Source organism: Rhea pennata, chromosome 16 (assembly GCF_028389875.1).
Source record: "Rhea pennata isolate bPtePen1 chromosome 16, bPtePen1.pri, whole genome shotgun sequence".
Taxonomy (NCBI): domain Eukaryota; kingdom Metazoa; phylum Chordata; class Aves; order Rheiformes; family Rheidae; genus Rhea; species Rhea pennata.
In genome coordinates, this window is record NC_084678.1 from 9737764 (window position 1) to 9754838 (window position 17075).

Sequence of the window (17075 nt, forward strand, 5' to 3'; positions counted from 1 at the left end):
TATGAGCACAGGGTTTGCTGCTAGCTCCTCTGGTTTCAATTTCAAACTTGATGACAAACTTTCAAGCCTGAATCAGAGATTCAGGAATGTGGCAGTCTCCACACGCTAGCCTGACTTGCAGCTTTTTCAGCTTTGGCAGAATTTGAGTCTGCAGTTAGCTACATTATAATGAATGCTTAAAAACAAATTCCTAACAAGAGAAGAAGCAGATGGTGCTGAGAGAACAATTTACAATAGATGAACAGTCTCTTCCATTTCTGACAAACAAAAATTTGCCTGGAAGCAATGCACTGAATCCTATGAATTCTGACTTTGAGAGGTTCCTCCTTCTTGAATAGAAACCCCAAGGAATATTCCTCTGCAATACATCTCTTCTCTCTACTTGCCCCAATCTATATCTGAACATGTTACATATAGACTTAATCTGCATGATCACATCTCCATCCACTGGCCAATGTTAAAGCCTCCTAAAAGCCTATTGCCAGGTCAGCTTTAAAAAAACCACCCCCTCCCACCCCACCCCAGCCCTTTATCTCAGCCTTAGGGCTGTAGAAAGGCTCAGTGTTTAATCTTCAATAGAAACCACCATAAAGGGTAGATGAGTGTTCCTATTATTACATTCATAAGTATATGTTAATCAGAACAGATGACAATCTTTCAATAATTGTGGAATTTCATGTTCAGCAGTATGTGGGATGTCTTTTAATACCTTCAAGAAGTGAAGTTGTGTATCGTGGCATACTGGTAGGTGTCCTAGGGCAAGCTTCTGAAGTGGGAGAAACCTTCTGTCACTTAACCTTCTGATTGTGAAAACTGTCCCTTTATCAAGCATTAAACTGTATACAACTTCCTGTAGCAACAACGTTTTGTTCCCACAAATGTTATCAAGATGATTTTGCTCCATAGAAAAAAAATGAAGTTGCTAGAATAGGACTAGTATCCCAAAGAACATTGGGAAAAAAAAAGTATACAAAAGGTAACATAACAGGGACATACGCATGTCTTTGGTGGGAGAGAAACATCTTACGTTTTAAAGTAAAATATTTTCTTTAGTGCTGAATAAACATAGGCTTTTTATTTTGCTTTTTGCACAGTCAGTATTTCCACTATTGACAAGTGAATTTGAATAGCTGTAATTGCAAATGGTTTTGTCTTCTTCTTTTTTTTTTTTTTTTTTTTTAGAAAAGGATATCAAAATCAAGACAATTTAGAATGTCTCTCACTGGACATCTAGCAGCTGAAGTTTCAAAAATCATTTGGCGTGTTTAAACATTTTATCTAGGATGAATTTGCTCAATATCTTCTGACACAGGCTTGAACTCATTATATTTTCTAATGAATTAGGGTAACTGTCATAGAAATCCTAACACTATGTTCTGTCCTAATGTTCCCTTTCAGTAGACACAAGGACACTCTACAACCATGTAAAGTTTTCTTGTGGAAATAAACAGGAGCCTTGAATATCTGTGGATATCTCTGTACTTTTCCCTTCATTCCCTACTCATTTCTAACACACATGCTCTGACATTCATGGCCCACATTTATGCTGTTATTCCCTACTTTTATTTGCTTTGGGTTTGTTTTTAATGAGGTGAACTTTGTGCAGCCCAACTCTAGCTCCTATAAAATCTGTGTCTTAAATGGCCAGATCTAGAGATTTTGCGTGGAAAAAAAAAAAAGTCCACAAACTAACCATACAGCTGTACTTAGAAACAGATGTTTTATTCCCTTTAAACTGAACTAATGAGGACAGGAGAATAGATCAGATAGGCCAGATTCAGGAACATTTCTGTCTAGATTTTGAATCTGGAATTGTGGCTTGCAGAAAAGACTGGTGATTTTACCTAGGGGGAAGAGAAATAGGTGGCAAATCCATTCGTGATGAAAATTTGCACTGCTGCACCAACTTCAAGGCTCTTCCCCTTTGCAATCCAGCCAGCCCATCTCCATGTCAGCTTAAATTCTGTTCACTTAACTCACATGAGTATCCCATTCACACTAGCCAGATATTCAGTTCATATGAACTGCCATAACTCTATTGAAATAGAGAAGTTGAGGATTTGGCCCTGTGTCTCCTTTGCATTTAGCAAGTATGAAATGACTCTAAATTACTCTTTTTAAGGCTTCTGTAGGATAGAAAGCAGATTAATCATCTAGAATCAGATGCAGTGAAAACTGTAAGCTCTGATGGAAGTTTGGCTACACATAAAAATTTTGAAATTCATTTTGCACATCAATGTGGCCTTAAAATATAAAGTGTTTTCTGCTGCTAGTTCAGAAACAGATAAGGTTCTTCAGACCATTGCTTCTCTGCCCAATCTTGCTCCCATCAAAGTCACTGGGAGCTTTGCCATGACTTCAGAGAAAGGAGGAACAAGACCTTTGTAATCATGATTTGGCTCTGACACTGGAAGAATGCATTAGTTATGGTTTCCATAGAAAAGATGCGTCAGGTTTTCCCTCTGAATCCTAGTCTAAATTCTCTAAAAAATTATTCATGATTTGTCTTCATAAATTCTTCATCCATCTGCTCCCTTGCAGTACAGAATGGGTCCCTTGCCCTAAGCCATGACAGCAAAAAAGAGTCTACTGCTGTATAAGGCTTTGTGAGACACAGTCATTACATGCAGAGGAAACTGGGGCTAGTGGGGCCCTAGTTTCCCTAAGGACTATCATAATACAAATTATTAATAATAAAAATAAACGTTGGCTAGCTGGAACTTCTTTTCATTCCCCTAGAGCTTAGTTTTGTCATGGAATTAGCTAAATAAAACCCACTTGAAAGAATGCTTAATTGCAAACAATCCAAACAAAACAAAATGGAAATAACTGGATCTTAAATATTATACACTCAAAGTAGATAGCTTTGGAAGCAGCTGAAAGACTAGAAAGAACTAGAAATTCAAGCTTTGTCAGTCTGTTTTTGCCTAGAAGACACTTTGTATTATTTGAAGTCTAAATAGAACTACAACATCATTCTTTAAAAGGAGTAAAATCAGGGGAGGCAAATTTGAGGACTTCTGGATATAGTTTGCCAAGGAAAGACCATGATGATCTACAATGACTAGTACTCCATTAAAATCTATCTGAGCCTAGAAAAGGCCAGCAAAGACTACTATTTCAACAGATTATTCTAATACAGTTTATTTCCCTGGAAGTTGGTTAGAGAGAGCTCACAGAAATCGTTCAGACAACATATCTCAAAAGGAGAGCAGTGGTGCCTTCTACCAGAATAAGTGATTGCAGAAGTCACATCTGCCTTAGACTTCATAAACTCCCTTTTTTCAGATCTATGTTTTTGTTATAGATATTTAATTCAAATATTTCACAGTCAGCTAATAGAATGTATCTGTTTGGGCATGTGAAAACTCCCTTTTGATATTCTTTAAAGGTTGAGACAGTTATCACATTTTTTTCTTATGGCAAAAATATTTCTAGTAAGACCTGAAAATATCTTTAATGTAATCAAAACTTGTAAGCAAGCAAAAAGCTGTTTATTTCTACATTACAAAGAAGCAAAAAGAGCACAAACTCTTTCTCCTCTTTTAAAAGTAAATAAATGATAACCAAAATCACACTTATTTATATATATATTAATAACTGTAAAATTACAGTTGGTCCTCTTTGGAGGACCCCTGCTTAGTATGACATGAAATCAGACTAGTGGTGAACAATTGAAAGTGCAGCGCCTAATCGGCCACATGTTTACTTTCCCACTTATCAATAACAGACATTAACAAGACTTCTGCCAGAGATAATAAATTCCTGGAAGTGTCAGGCCCTTCTAGCTCACCCACCCCAAGCACAAAAAGTTATTCACTGAAAAAGAAAAAAAGGCAGAAATAACTGGAAGTGCTAAGCAGAAGTTGCTCAGTAGCAGAATTGGTTGAGATCAAACCACTTCAATATTTAGGCCAAAAGTTAATCTAATTTTAAGGTCCCTTGAAATGTTATGAATATCATCAACAAACACAGCAAGAGTCACTTATGAAAATGACTTTCAGTTTTGTGCACAAAAAAATCAATAGAATCTCTGTCTCAAACTTCTTCAAAGACTATGAACTCAATTCTTTGTTCCCTGAGGACTCCAAGCTTTTACTGCAACTAGCAGTCACATCTGTTTAGTGTTTAATATTTTTCACCATCATAAAGAGTTTTTCTTAGACCTTAGACTGGTTTACTCTACATCTACGCTTAAATACAATAATAAAACTCCTGCAGAAGAGATAACTGCGTTCTTTTGCCAATATATTTCTATCTTTCTCCCTGAAAGATGCTGGCAATTCTGGCAAAAGGAATCCCCTCTCTAAGTATTTTGCCAACACAGCTAAATCTTTAGCGGGTCTCATTTTTAACACTCCTCTTAGCACTCACAGCTATGCCAGAAACCTTGTAACAAAGATCTTCTGTGCAGCTACACAAGAAAGTTTTGTTGTTCTAATACAGCTAGAGTAGTTTTGAGAGGTATTAGTATTCTGTAGATAATGTAAAAAAAAAAGTCCTTCAAGATGAACACATCCTGGCTCTATCTACACTACTAGCACCTCACTGCTATCAGAACATTGGTATTATTATTTACTACAAAAGTACTCCTAGGACGAATGGAGCAACCTGGCAAGGCTGCGCTTTCTGTAAGAATAGTTAAAGTCATCTCTCACCCTTAAAATAATTAGTTCTAATGCATGCCCAGTTTTACTGCTCATTGTAACTGCTTCTGTACTTGCACTTTTTGCTAATGCAGCCATGTTGGTCAGAGATTTTCACAGTCCTTACCCAGCTTAGGTGTGATGGCAGGCATCTGTAATATAGACAGAGACTTAACAGTTGTAGAGAAGGGCTTGTGTCACTTAAAGACACCGCCAGCACTTTGCTAGTGCAGGTGTCCTGCTATAATGTATCCACTCTTCTGCATCAGGAAAAGGAATAAATTACATTAGCATACAACATTGCTATAGCAATATAGCTGCAGAAGCTTTTATTGTTATATGGATATATCATAAAAAAAAAAAAAAGCCTCAGCTAAAACAAAGTCATAACAATACTACATTTAACTGCAGAACAGAGTTTAGTATGGCTAGAAGGCAAATGTAGAAAGAACAATTACAATTCTCAATGCAAGTCCTTCACGCCTCACAAAACAAGAATTATTTTTGTGATGTAATTTGCTCAGTTTATGTTACCCAGTACTTACCTATGAGCCAATTATACTCGAGACCAATCTTGCAGAATAGGACTGTGCCACTTCACAGAACAGGGCTTTCTGTAAGAAAGGTCTCTTAGTTCCCTTTCAACATGGATTGCATGAACTGTAATGCCAATGTGCACTGTGGCTAAGGAGTATGAAGAGCTGCTACTCAAGACGTATGTAGCAAAAGAGTCGTCAGTTAGCTCTGCCTACTGATCCTTCATTCATCATGTCCGATTGGCTTAACAGAACAAGGACAAAGAGTCACCTTCAGAATGTGGTATGCAGAAAAATGACAGCCAGGCTTGCATTAAGTTAATAGCTACCAGAGCTGCAAAGAGATCTAACACAAAGATAAGTGGCCAAATACATAGTCCATATTCATGTAGCAATTGCTTGGTTGGTAATTTAGAGAATCCTGGTGATTGATGAGATCATCAGCGAATAGCTTTAAATTTCAGGACAACACACAAGGAAAACAGTTAAATATCACAGGATTGTGATGACTCCAATGATATCAAAGAGCTTGCACTATGTGTGTACCGACCTGCTTTTTCAGCATCAGCCAGGCAGGATTTGTGAAACCTCTAGTCATCATGTATCTCGCCAGACAAGCCTGACATGAAAGCAGCAAAGTGACCATACTGCTGAAAGCTGCTGTAAAACAACAGTGATATGCCTTCCTATTATCAAAGAATCAAGTCTGGCTGGAGAGGCAGTAGACAGAACAGCATATCCCTGCGATGCTCTGCATCCCTTGGCAATTTTCCCACACTTGCAGTATGACCCTCTAACCATCAGCATGCAAACCACTGATCTTATGAACTCACAGTTGTGGTTCTCTACAGAATCATCACGGAGAATATAGTGCCCAGAGAACACACTAACAGAAAATCACTCTTGGGTGGTCTTTAAAATTCAGAAATGACCATTCAGATACAAAATATACATGCTGACAGGTGATCAGAGCAACAGACAAATTCAGAATTAAAGATTCAGAACTGGTCCCCGACACAGTTAGACCAGCAACGACACTGTGCATTCAATGCTGTCATTTGGCTCCATATGACTTGTTTCACTCAAGAGAGTTATTTTACAGTACTGCTACATGTTTACTGTACTAGCAAAGATAATCTGACAATTATAGGTCTTAATATAATTGCTCATTACTTTAAATGAAACTAAAAATAGAGTCAGTTTTGTACACATAGGGGGAAAAGGTTCATGATGTACTCTTACTACAGGTCTGGAGATAATAAACTAGGCTGGGCAGATGCTGAGATTATGTCTGGACTGGAGATTTACCAGAAGATCCAGTATATGTTCTTATCCCAAGCCTCCTCCTTCGGAGCTCATTAGTCTTAGACTTGTGTTTATGTTCTTGCAAAAAACAAACTCAAGCAGTTTTGAGATCCTTTTCAGTGCTACTTCCTTGTTTTGCACTTCCAATATTTGTTTGCAGGCAGCTGGGAGGCCTGCACTGATTTTCTGAGATTATTTAAATTCTTCTTTATTTGCTAACAAATTATGTTGGTTGCACAACCCATTGGCATGTGAACACTTCAGAAAAAGGGTGGGGCGCAGCTTAGCCCCAGTGGAAGTAAGAATAAGACTCAATGGCTTCAGCAGTTACAAAAACCATAGCTCTCTTGTTTCAGTGGGAGTTTCAGTAATTAAAGTAACATTTGCCATCAGCTTTCTACACAAAAGACTGTCTTGAAAGATGTTGCTACCTTCAAGATCACCACACAGGTTCCACTTCAGACACTGAATAGCAAAAGCCTAGTGACAGATTTTCAAAAAGTTTGGGCCCGGTTAGGATATGCCTATACAACAAAGATACAGTTGCCTTAAAGCTGTGTTGTTACCGATTTAGTTAAACTGAAACAATTTTGAACGTGATCACTCATCCATCACTTTTTGCTGCACATTTGGTTTATCTTGCATTGTAAAAAAATCTGGTACCAAATAGATATGAATCAATTCATCTTCACAGCTGCAGAAAAGCCTGTGAACTTTTGATACAGATCAAGCATTAGCCACACTTTCACACACAGTTAATCAATTTGTACGTGCCATTGTAATAATTGCTCAAACAGCTTCATGTGCATTTGGAATATCTGTTGTCAAAACTTTCTGAAAATTCTGGCCCATTATTTTGACTTTACAGATCTTGTCAAACAAAATTCTTTCTCATAATCTACAGTAATCTTATAGGCTCTTTTTGTAAAATTTCAGTTACAGAATGCAAACATTGCAGAAATACAGTGCATAGATAAACTGAATGTTATTTGTATTGTGCTTTTCCTGCACTAATAGAAATATAAACTTATTCATGTTAAGACTAAACAGTAAACATCAAGACTTTCAAGCACATGGAACTCTTCGGAATGTTTCTCTCTTTGGTTATCTGCTGAGTCCCAGTGTCAGAGAATGATTTTTTCCTCTTTGAGACTGAGGCAATTTAAATAATAAAACAGAAGTTATGTAAGTGCAGAGAATTACTGAAAAAATGTAATTGGAAAGAACATATTTTTAAAATGCACTTAAATAACTCAAATGCAGCTGAACTGACATTATTCAGACTTTCCAGTTTTATTCAGTACTGTATTGAAATCAAGCACAAAACATTTCAGACCCAAAGGACAGTTTTTTAGAAAATCGTAAGCAACTAAACTAGAAATTTACAATAAAAGGACTAAATTACAATACCTATCTGAGAAAGCTCTACCACCTAAAGTAAGACTAACCTTTCAAATAAAACAAAGAGTTTGTTCTATCAAAAGAAAAGGAAGTGAACTAATTAAGAGGATGTTTGAACCAGCTTGCAAACATAAGGATTGATTTAGCCCCAAATAGAGCCCAAACCAGAAATCTGGATTCAAATATCTGTGGTCTTCCCGGGAAATACAGATGCAGATTCAGATCCAAATTTTACACTGAAAGTTCATTTCTAAACCTGTACAGACACAAGCTTCAGGCCCAACTCTGCATTCCTTCCACACCCAAAACTGGAGTTCTGCCTGAATCAGGAATGTAGGGGAGAAATGAATTTCTTATCTTTATGGCAGATCTTGTGTGGTGATCTACAATGCCTCTGAACCTGCCAAAACTCAAATGTGTGACACAGTATGCAATCTAATTCCAGAACTGATAGATTCCAAACTATTACTCTCGTAGAACACTTAAAATAACACAGAACTATTTCCACAAGCGTAAATAATGGTTCACAATTCCAGTATACATGGATATATTCTGATACTCCTGTTACAAGAAAATTTCAATAATGGAAAAGAAGATTGAAAATAATGGAAAATGAGACTAAAAATTTAAAATTTCACAGGGGGCTAAATCAATCAATCAATAAATGAAAGAAGGCTTCTCAGCATAATATTATATATCCATTATCTTCCAAAATCACAGGGTGGCATTATGCACAAAAATACATCTGATAAGTTTTTCCATTGCATCAAAAAGTCACAGACCTCATCCTGACTTTTTGGTCAGTGAAATGCAGTGATGTTTCCTTTAGCTACCCAGCCAGCAATGTGTCAAAACTTGCAGGGGGAAAGACCTTCCAAAGAACTGTGGAAATAAGCAAAACTTTTTATGTGAGGATCTTGGCCTTTTTAAAAGCTTCCCAAATTTTTCAGTCAGATTTAAACAGCCTAGTAATGTTAGTTACAGATGTGACATTTTATGATATGTCTATAATAAAACTGAAATCCTGATGCAGAAACAATTATATCAGTAGAAGAGCATTTCTGTCATTTTTCCCCCAAATCAGCATAAGTTATATGAGAAAAAGCTCTTTTTTTGTAAATACAGGAAGTAATATATCTGGAGAGTTCCTGATACACAAGTGCCAACCCATTCTGCTGTAGTTCTGGCATTTCTGGCTGTTTTCTTTGTTATTCTACCCCAACCAGTATGCAAAACTGTAAGAAAAAGATGCTCTTCTGTGGTCATAAAAGCCAATAGGGGATATTAAGATAATTTATACTGCATTTTGTTCATACAAATATATTCACAACATTTGAAAAAAAGATTTATTGAATAGTGTACCCTGTGGCAACTACTCAGAGAAGAAGAAATGCTAGCTACAATCAAGGGTTTTGGCCGCTTTAAGTCTTCCTATGCAAGATTAAATCAAAATATTTCCTATATACATTCCCTCTTTTCATCAGCATGTCAGCTGCAGCAAATAAGAATGTGCTATTAATCATCAGCATCAAAATCTGGGATAATTTTATATAGTCAAATATTTTTTCTTACTTTCATAGAGACAACTGTTACTTGAAATGGTTTCCAAAGCATGTTGCAACTACAGCTAAGTAAATCAGCTAGCACACTGCAGACTTTTCAAGGAAAAAGTTTCTAAAAACGAATCAAGTTTTAATAAAAATGTCTCTGAGGTATATAACTCGTGCCCATAATAGAATATTTTTCAATTTCCAATCTTTTATAGAGAATTTTTAAAATGGTAACAGATGTATAAAACAAAAAAAGTAAAATTCTCCCTTATTCTCTCCTGTGCACACATGTAACATACAGAAACCGATGACAGGCTCTAAGACATGAATACTGTTTTTACATTTTCCACTAGAAAGACGATTCACTTGCAAATCTTTTTCCCTTTAAATTGTTTCTGTGGCAACACATCTGGTGCTATAATTCTGGGCCAGAACATTAACTATCCTGAGAGAAGAAAGTTATGTTGTTGTTCTGGCCTACAAGAATGTGAAGCAGAGCGAGATCTGCAAATACATGCACTCATATAACTCTTCTTGCTTTCATAGGCACACAGAATATTAGCTATTGATCCTTATGCATAGCCTAAAATGCAAGTTTTAAAATGTTTGTAGAATTAGAGAAAACAGTTGTGGTGAGCACACTTTTTATGACCCAGTTCTTTGTTTTTAAAAAAATGACGAGTGCTCTGCTTCTATCAGATGAACAAAAGTGAGGAAAGAATTAAGATAAGAAGAGATTCCTTTTCTAATCATAAATGTAACTAACCCCATGTAATGAAGAAAGGTTGATACCAAGTTCTCATCATCTTCCCAGTGCTACCTAAACATTACTGTATTATCATCATTTTACAGAGGAGGTATGTCAGGTGCACGTGAGGCCAAAATATAAGAAAAATCTGCTAAATTTGTGTGGCTCTACTATTATTTGCCCATACTGAAACACAGAGTCCTTGGTTCTCTGAGGTGTTGAAGACCGACTGATCTTACTAGCCTTACCTGAGGTTATAGGTACCTACTGATACTTAATGTCATGCCTTGGGCAGCTCAGCTCAAGCACAGTAACATTCTGAGGATCTGTAGTCTGAAAAACTTAGTTGTGGAGAATTCAGGGAAAAAAAAGGAAAAAAAAATCCTAAAGCCTCAGTTCAGCTTGCTAAGCTAACAAATGAACAATTTCTTAAATCACTAATAACCCTGAAAAGTCAGTCTGAAATCTTGAAGTCATACTGTATGACTACTACCCAATGTAAGTTATCAGAGGTACTTTAGAGGGCAGTTCCAATGGATGCATCAAGGTATAAACTCTACAGTAGATCTTAATTCACGATGCAAGGGTCAGAGCAGTTTTCAAGGGCTACTGAATCCTCTTAATTCAGCCTGGAGTAGCAAGAGTTAAAAAAAACACAGAGAATGGATTTTTGCTACTCTGCCAAGAAGATCAAGGATGAATGCATGGAAAAAACGTATCTGATGAATTTAAAAGTACCACTGACACAGTTATTTTTCCAATAATAATTGTATTTTAAGTTCCTCATGAAACAGATTTTATTATTTAATTTGAAACAGCTAAATTCAATTACCATAAATTGGTTTTCTAACTACACTTATAGTATTTTCTGTATTAGTGACAAAGAAAACAAGATCATCTTGGTATTATGAGCTTCTAAATTACTAATGATTAGATGTATTGATGGGCTGAAAACCAAATTTTTTTCCTAAAACGTTGAATTGAATAGAAATTATGTTTTCAGGCACTCTCTCTTTGAAGATACATTGGTTTAGAGCAATCTGTGCTTAGGGAGAATAAAATGGCAACAGAAATGGAAAAGTCAGAAAAAGTGGATTAAAAATGGTATTTCAGAAATAGACCTTTATGTCCCTCTTGTACTACTGGAGGCACCACCTTAAGATCAGAATTAAACCTAAGCACCTGTAGTCATTAAAGGCTGGCTGATGTTCTTTGCAAGACTTGCTGTCTATGTCATTTTGGGTTGTCACCAGCCAGTCATCATCCAAAAAATAGTTCTGGCCAATAACATTCTGGATATTTTGACTCTATCGGTTCCCTTTCAGCCTCTTGGCTAAGATCAAGTGTGTATATTAAACTAATATTAAACCTACTATTTCACATAAAATATCTTTTTCCTTCCAAGTCGCCTTTTCTATTTATTCTGTCCAAATGGCATAATCAACAACTTTTCTGAGGCCTTTTCCGCTCTTTTGCTTTATTATGTGTAACTTTCTATACCCAGAATCTCTGTTTCGTCCTGGTTCACTGTAATTCCATATTATCACTCTTCGAGCCCTTGAGAAAGAAACACAATTTAATCATAATTTTCCACTCCCAGTAGACCGAATCTGTTTTTCCTTTTTATCCATAATGGCCCTATTCCATTTCTCAAGTTCTCTATAAGGCGGTGAGATTCTGTGTTTACAAAGGAATTAGCTTTGAGAGGGAACAAAGTGATACTAGTGGATCTGCTATTATGTGGTTCTATCTCCTCATTTCGGTTGTTCCTAAGGAATTCAGGGCTACAGTGAATATGGTAGAGCAACTCTGCTGCTGCTCTTCATCTTGACAGAAGGAAATCGCTTTGTCTTATACCACCCCTTAGGGAATAACATTACATAATTCACTGTTTGGCATATAGTTCCCCACTCTTGGCTCTGTGCTGTTAACAGAAATACCACTGCTTCACTTCAGTTATTAACTGACTCCAAAGTGGAGCTCAGGATAGAGGTGCAGGATCTGTCAACCCAGGGAAGCCCTTTAATTCCTCTGAACAGTATCCAGACTCTAACTGGAAGAAAATTTTATCAAGCTAGTTGTTGATTATTGTATCACGTGTTTTATCTCTGCCAAGTTTTTTGATAGACCTGGGGCATACAAAGTGGGCTTGGTCTGCCAGCAGCTCCATCCCATTTTGGCAAGTTTTATGCAGTTTTTCCTCTACTATGTGTCATGCTTATGTCACTCTGCAGAATTCAGAGTAGCAGTACAGAAATGATAAATTGCACTAAATAGGAACATAACAGAGAGGAAGTTTTTAAGATTCATGTTCCACTAGGCACCACATCTTTTTGAGAGATCTCTCTCTAGTCAACATGAAATATTCCCTCAAACATACAACCCTTACAAATGATCCTCATCTAAACTTTTATTAAAAAGTCTTTTGAAAAAGAGTATTTAATGCTCCTCATTAATAAGTGTAGTCTCATTTTACTGCTGCAAAAACACAGCTAGAGATGGATTAAGTCTTGTTTCTAACCAAAGAAGTGACAGAATCAGGAGTCTTGAGTACCAGTGCTGTACTCTGACTCTGGTTCAATACTCTCCTGCTTAAGAAAGGGGTCACCTTATTTTCCACGTTCCTTCAAGTTTCTTTGGTTGATGAACAAATCAATTTCCATAGAGCACAACCTATTCAAAATACTTTTTAAAAAGAGAAACTAAACTTTGTTGAGAGCAAAATGTAGCTGAGCTGTGATTCGAAACCTCCCTCCATATTTATGAGCAAATAAAATTTAATCTCTGCGCAGTCAGAAAGAGTTAACTAAAATACAACCAGCCCGTACAACAGCACCTCCAAAACACAAACCTCATAGGATGGCAAAAGCATTCTCCTAATCCTCTTACTTTTGCACCTGCTCCAGACTAGCATTCACCTCCTGGAGGTTCCCAGGTGTTCCCTGACGGAATGCGCTTACCCCTGGATAAAAAGCAACTGCACCTCTTAGCGCCTCTGCACCCTCTACGGGAACGCCAGCATCCTTTGCCGCTCGCCTATTCACGCCTGTATGCAGACTCCTAAGGAGCCTGCCCCCCCTATAGGCGACACATGCCCCCCCGGCGTCTGCTCGGCGCTGCCGCCCGGCTGCCCCGCGCGCCCGCGCAGCCGCCGCTCCCCGGCCCGCCGCTCTCCGCCGGGCGCTGCGGCCGCGGCTGCCCGCGCCGCCGGCCCCCCGCGGCTCGCACCTGGGAGTCTCCCGCGGGATCGGCGGCGCTCCGGCGGCGCGCTGCCGGCGGCAGGAGGCGCGGGCCCGCAGAGCGGCTCCGCTCCGCAACGCTCCCGCCGGCGCAGAGAGGCTCGGCGCGCCGGGAGGCCCGCGATAGCCGCCGCTTATCGCCGCCGCCCGGCGCCCACCCGGCCTCCGCTTCCAGGAAGCCGCGGCTCCGCACTGCTTGTTCGCTGCTGCATGCAGATCGCCCTGGCCCGCTCCCTGCCTCCCTCCCTCCGACCCCCCTCATCCTGGCAGGGGGGCTGGGAAAGTGCAGCGAGGCTCCAGCACATGCCGAGCTTGCGGTCACGGCCCGGACCCTCTGCTATTAATCAGGGAGCATCCCAAGCGCCTCCGTGTTTGCTCCAGCTGTTTACTCCAGGCCCCACCGCGCTGCAGGGCAATGACAAACGGGCTGTGAACGCGGGGACACCCACCTCTGCTCTCCCGTTCATTCCTCCCTTCATTCCTCCCGTTTATTCTTCCATTCCTCCTCCCTTCCCCCACCAGCTCTTACTCCTTCACTTCTCAGCCATTTCCTCCCGTGCCCGGATTCCCTCCCTTCCCATTTTCCCCATTCACTGCTCACTCCTCCTCTCCCCTCCTTTTCTCTGACAGCTCCCTGTTACCCCACTCTTGCTCTCTTCACTATCCCTTTTAAGACTCTCTCCTCTCACATTCCACAGTCTTTCCCTAATCCTCATATTTCTGCTACTGTCTTCTCCCTTCTTCCATCCTACCCTCCCCTAGGCTTTGACCTGTATTTTTGAAAAGCTGTGATCTGCTCTGTCCTTGGTTCTTTGTTAACTAAAACCTGCTCCAAGCCCTTTCTGCTGCACCCACTACTGACCTCCTCATTGCTTCTTCAGGCAGACATTGCCTCTCAAGGACGGCTTTCCTTCCACTAGTTTTCTAGGCACCTTGCAGATAGCCCTGTCAAAAAGATGTGAATTTGTGATGTAGAAAGAAGGCTGGGATCCTCCCAAGCTCCCCACATCACCATACAAACTTGCACACACAATCAGGCCTCTTCCAAATAATGTCCTGCTAGGCCTTCTGTAAACACCAAAGCATAAATGTGTGCTGTCCTTGGTCATGTCACCCTGGGTGACTTTGTATCCCAGCTTGGGAACTCCTTCCCTGCTTTCACCTATGCTTTTTTAGAACAGTTTTCCCATAAAGTCAGGCAAATTGATTCACTGACACTGCAGGAAGCCAGGCACTCCCCATGACGAAGATGAGAAGATGAGCTGACTGTATAGAAGTTGGACATGCTCTTCAGATAACATCAACAGCATTCGCTTCCCCTTTGACCATCTTCAGCAACGCCTAAGACACATACCTGACTCTTCCCACCTCAGGAACATAAAACATAAACTAAGATTCTCAAAGCACCAAGTGACCAGTGATCCCATACAAAAGCTTATTAGCGTAGAGCTATTTGTTTTCTTCTAAGTTCTTTATGAAGTTCATTAGGATTCTTATTTTTCTGTGTATATGCTTAAAAGAAAGTCTTGAAAGATGCAGGGGAGGCTCTCGCACAACTGAATGTAGAAGTCATTAAGAAGGAGCACAAGGGAATTGGCACTCACTAGTGTGAGAGCAATGTAAGACAAAAACAGATGGGCTGGTGGAGTGGGTTGAGCAAACAACTCAAGCACTTAACAGTGCTGAGATGCAAATAAGAACAGGTTTGATACCTGATCTTGAAAACGGCAAGAACTTAGAAGCTTGAAAAAGGCAATGGTGACACACCATGGAAAAGAATAGTAACAAATTAGTATTTCCCAGCATTTCTAACAAGATAAATTAAACAGAGTTGCAAATATCTGTACGTAACATATTCTATTAATTGTAATTCTACTAACTGTTCCCTTGATTTTCCTAGTATTTGGGAGTCTTAAGATCAATCACAGTAACTGCTCGAGGAAACATCCCCAGCAAATACAGCTACAACTTAAGATACAAGAAGCTCCCCTACACGCCCTGCCTCTCTGCTAGGGATTGCCAGCCTTGTAGGAGAGTCAGCAAAGCTGATGCGTGCTTCAGTCTCAGACCCACCCATGCCAGCCATGTCAGACTGGCTCACATAGCACAGGACTGTGCTAACATGTGGACTGCGAACTGCAGCAGCTTAAGCACAGACTCATGTCTCAGTGCGAGAACCTCATACGAGCGTGGAGTGCACAGAGGCTTTTTTAAACCAACTTAACTAGATTAGCAGAAGGACTTTTGTCAGAACACCAAATCTCTGCAGAAGCCCTCTGCAACCACTGTCGACCTAACAACCTCTACTGTTATTTCCTTCTAACTGGGAGACTTACAATAAATTTCACAGAACAGATCTTCTACTAGTGTAAAAGACCAAAGTTCCATCAATCCTAGTGCAGATGTCCCTATTTATTTCAGCTGAGGACTGGCCTTATGTGTTTTTATTCAAGTTTATTTTTTATGATCTTCATTTGCTCTGTCTTCATCTGGTGTGTTTATGTGGATGGTACTTGGTTTTCATTATTTTTAACTGCATTTCAGATTATTTGCTCTACGGTATTGTTCACATTCTCCCTTTCCACGAAATTCTAATAAAATGCTTGGCTACAGATTTTCCAAATTGAATACTGATGTTTAGTGCAGTTAATTATGTAGCGGGGGTTCAAAGCGAGTTCTATAATGTAACGATTTACATATTCTTGAAAACAATGGACACAATCCTATAAACTATTGTTGCAAGCTAGTTTCACATTCTTTGGGAATTTCCTTTAAAAAAATACATGTGTTAGGCATTCTCATACATACAAAAAGCAGTAAATACTCCATTGTTGGGATCATTATAATATTATAATGAAAATACAAAATACAAACATTCTCACGTCTTTTAAAATGAAAGGGACATTAAAAACCCTTTTCTTCAAGGACCTTAAAGCACTTCACAAATACTAATTCAGCCACTCAACATCTATCCATAGCCAATGACACACAAAGATCATTTTAGTCCAAAAAAATCGGGATGGTTGCAACAATATTACATGTCTACTGTTACAGCCTCACCAGTGTTCTAGTATAATCAGTTTAACTTGAATTTTATTAAGTACTGAATTAAAAGAATTTTGTTTGGTTTCTAAACCAACTGAACTACAGAAAGAAAAACTCAGCGTGCTGATGAGGCTTTAAGTTTAACTCAAAAAAAAAAAAAAAAAAAAAAAAAAAACAAACATCCAGGCCAAACCGACTTTTAATAAAGGCTGCTATAAAATATATTTCTCTTTATAACAGCAATAGTAAAAAATATCATTCCTCAGTAGTTAGCCCTCTTAGTATGATCCCTTTACACTTGCAGGCAGTAGTCATTTTACTTGCTGTTTTTAATGTAAGGAATACATATGTAATGCCTTGTTTTCACCTTCGTTATTATAACAAACGAACTCTAGACCTTGTTACAACAAAGAGCTTCTGAGGGTTTGCTACAAGATTAAACTGCAGTTACACACATTTAGAATTTTAAACACGAGTACTTTTGCTTCTTTATGCAAAAGAACTTTCCCTGGAATTTTTAGTTCTTGATGACATAATCCAGGAGGGAAACTACAAGATGCCAACAGAAGCAGCAAGTATCTTCTAAGAGCTTAACAGAACTGGGA

The 17075-nt window shown here is 38.9% G+C and overlaps 1 protein-coding gene across 10 annotated transcripts in view; it reads right to left on the reverse strand.

Moving 5' to 3' along the window:
- Positions 1-13895, reverse strand: part of RIPOR3 (RIPOR family member 3) — a 54291-nt gene extending 40396 nt beyond the window's left edge. For 4 of the 10 annotated variants that reach the window (XM_062589213.1, XM_062589216.1, XM_062589207.1 and 1 more), the window contains exon 1: positions 13415-13504. The gene's annotated coding sequence lies outside the window, so the exon portion shown is untranslated. Of the gene's footprint in view, positions 1-4658; positions 4716-5191; positions 5228-8670; positions 8686-13146; positions 13237-13414; positions 13505-13874 lie in introns of those variants that run through there. The other 6 variants (XM_062589214.1, XM_062589208.1, XM_062589215.1 and 3 more) reach the window with 6 other exon arrangements.
- Positions 13896-17075: the final 3180 nt, after the last annotated feature.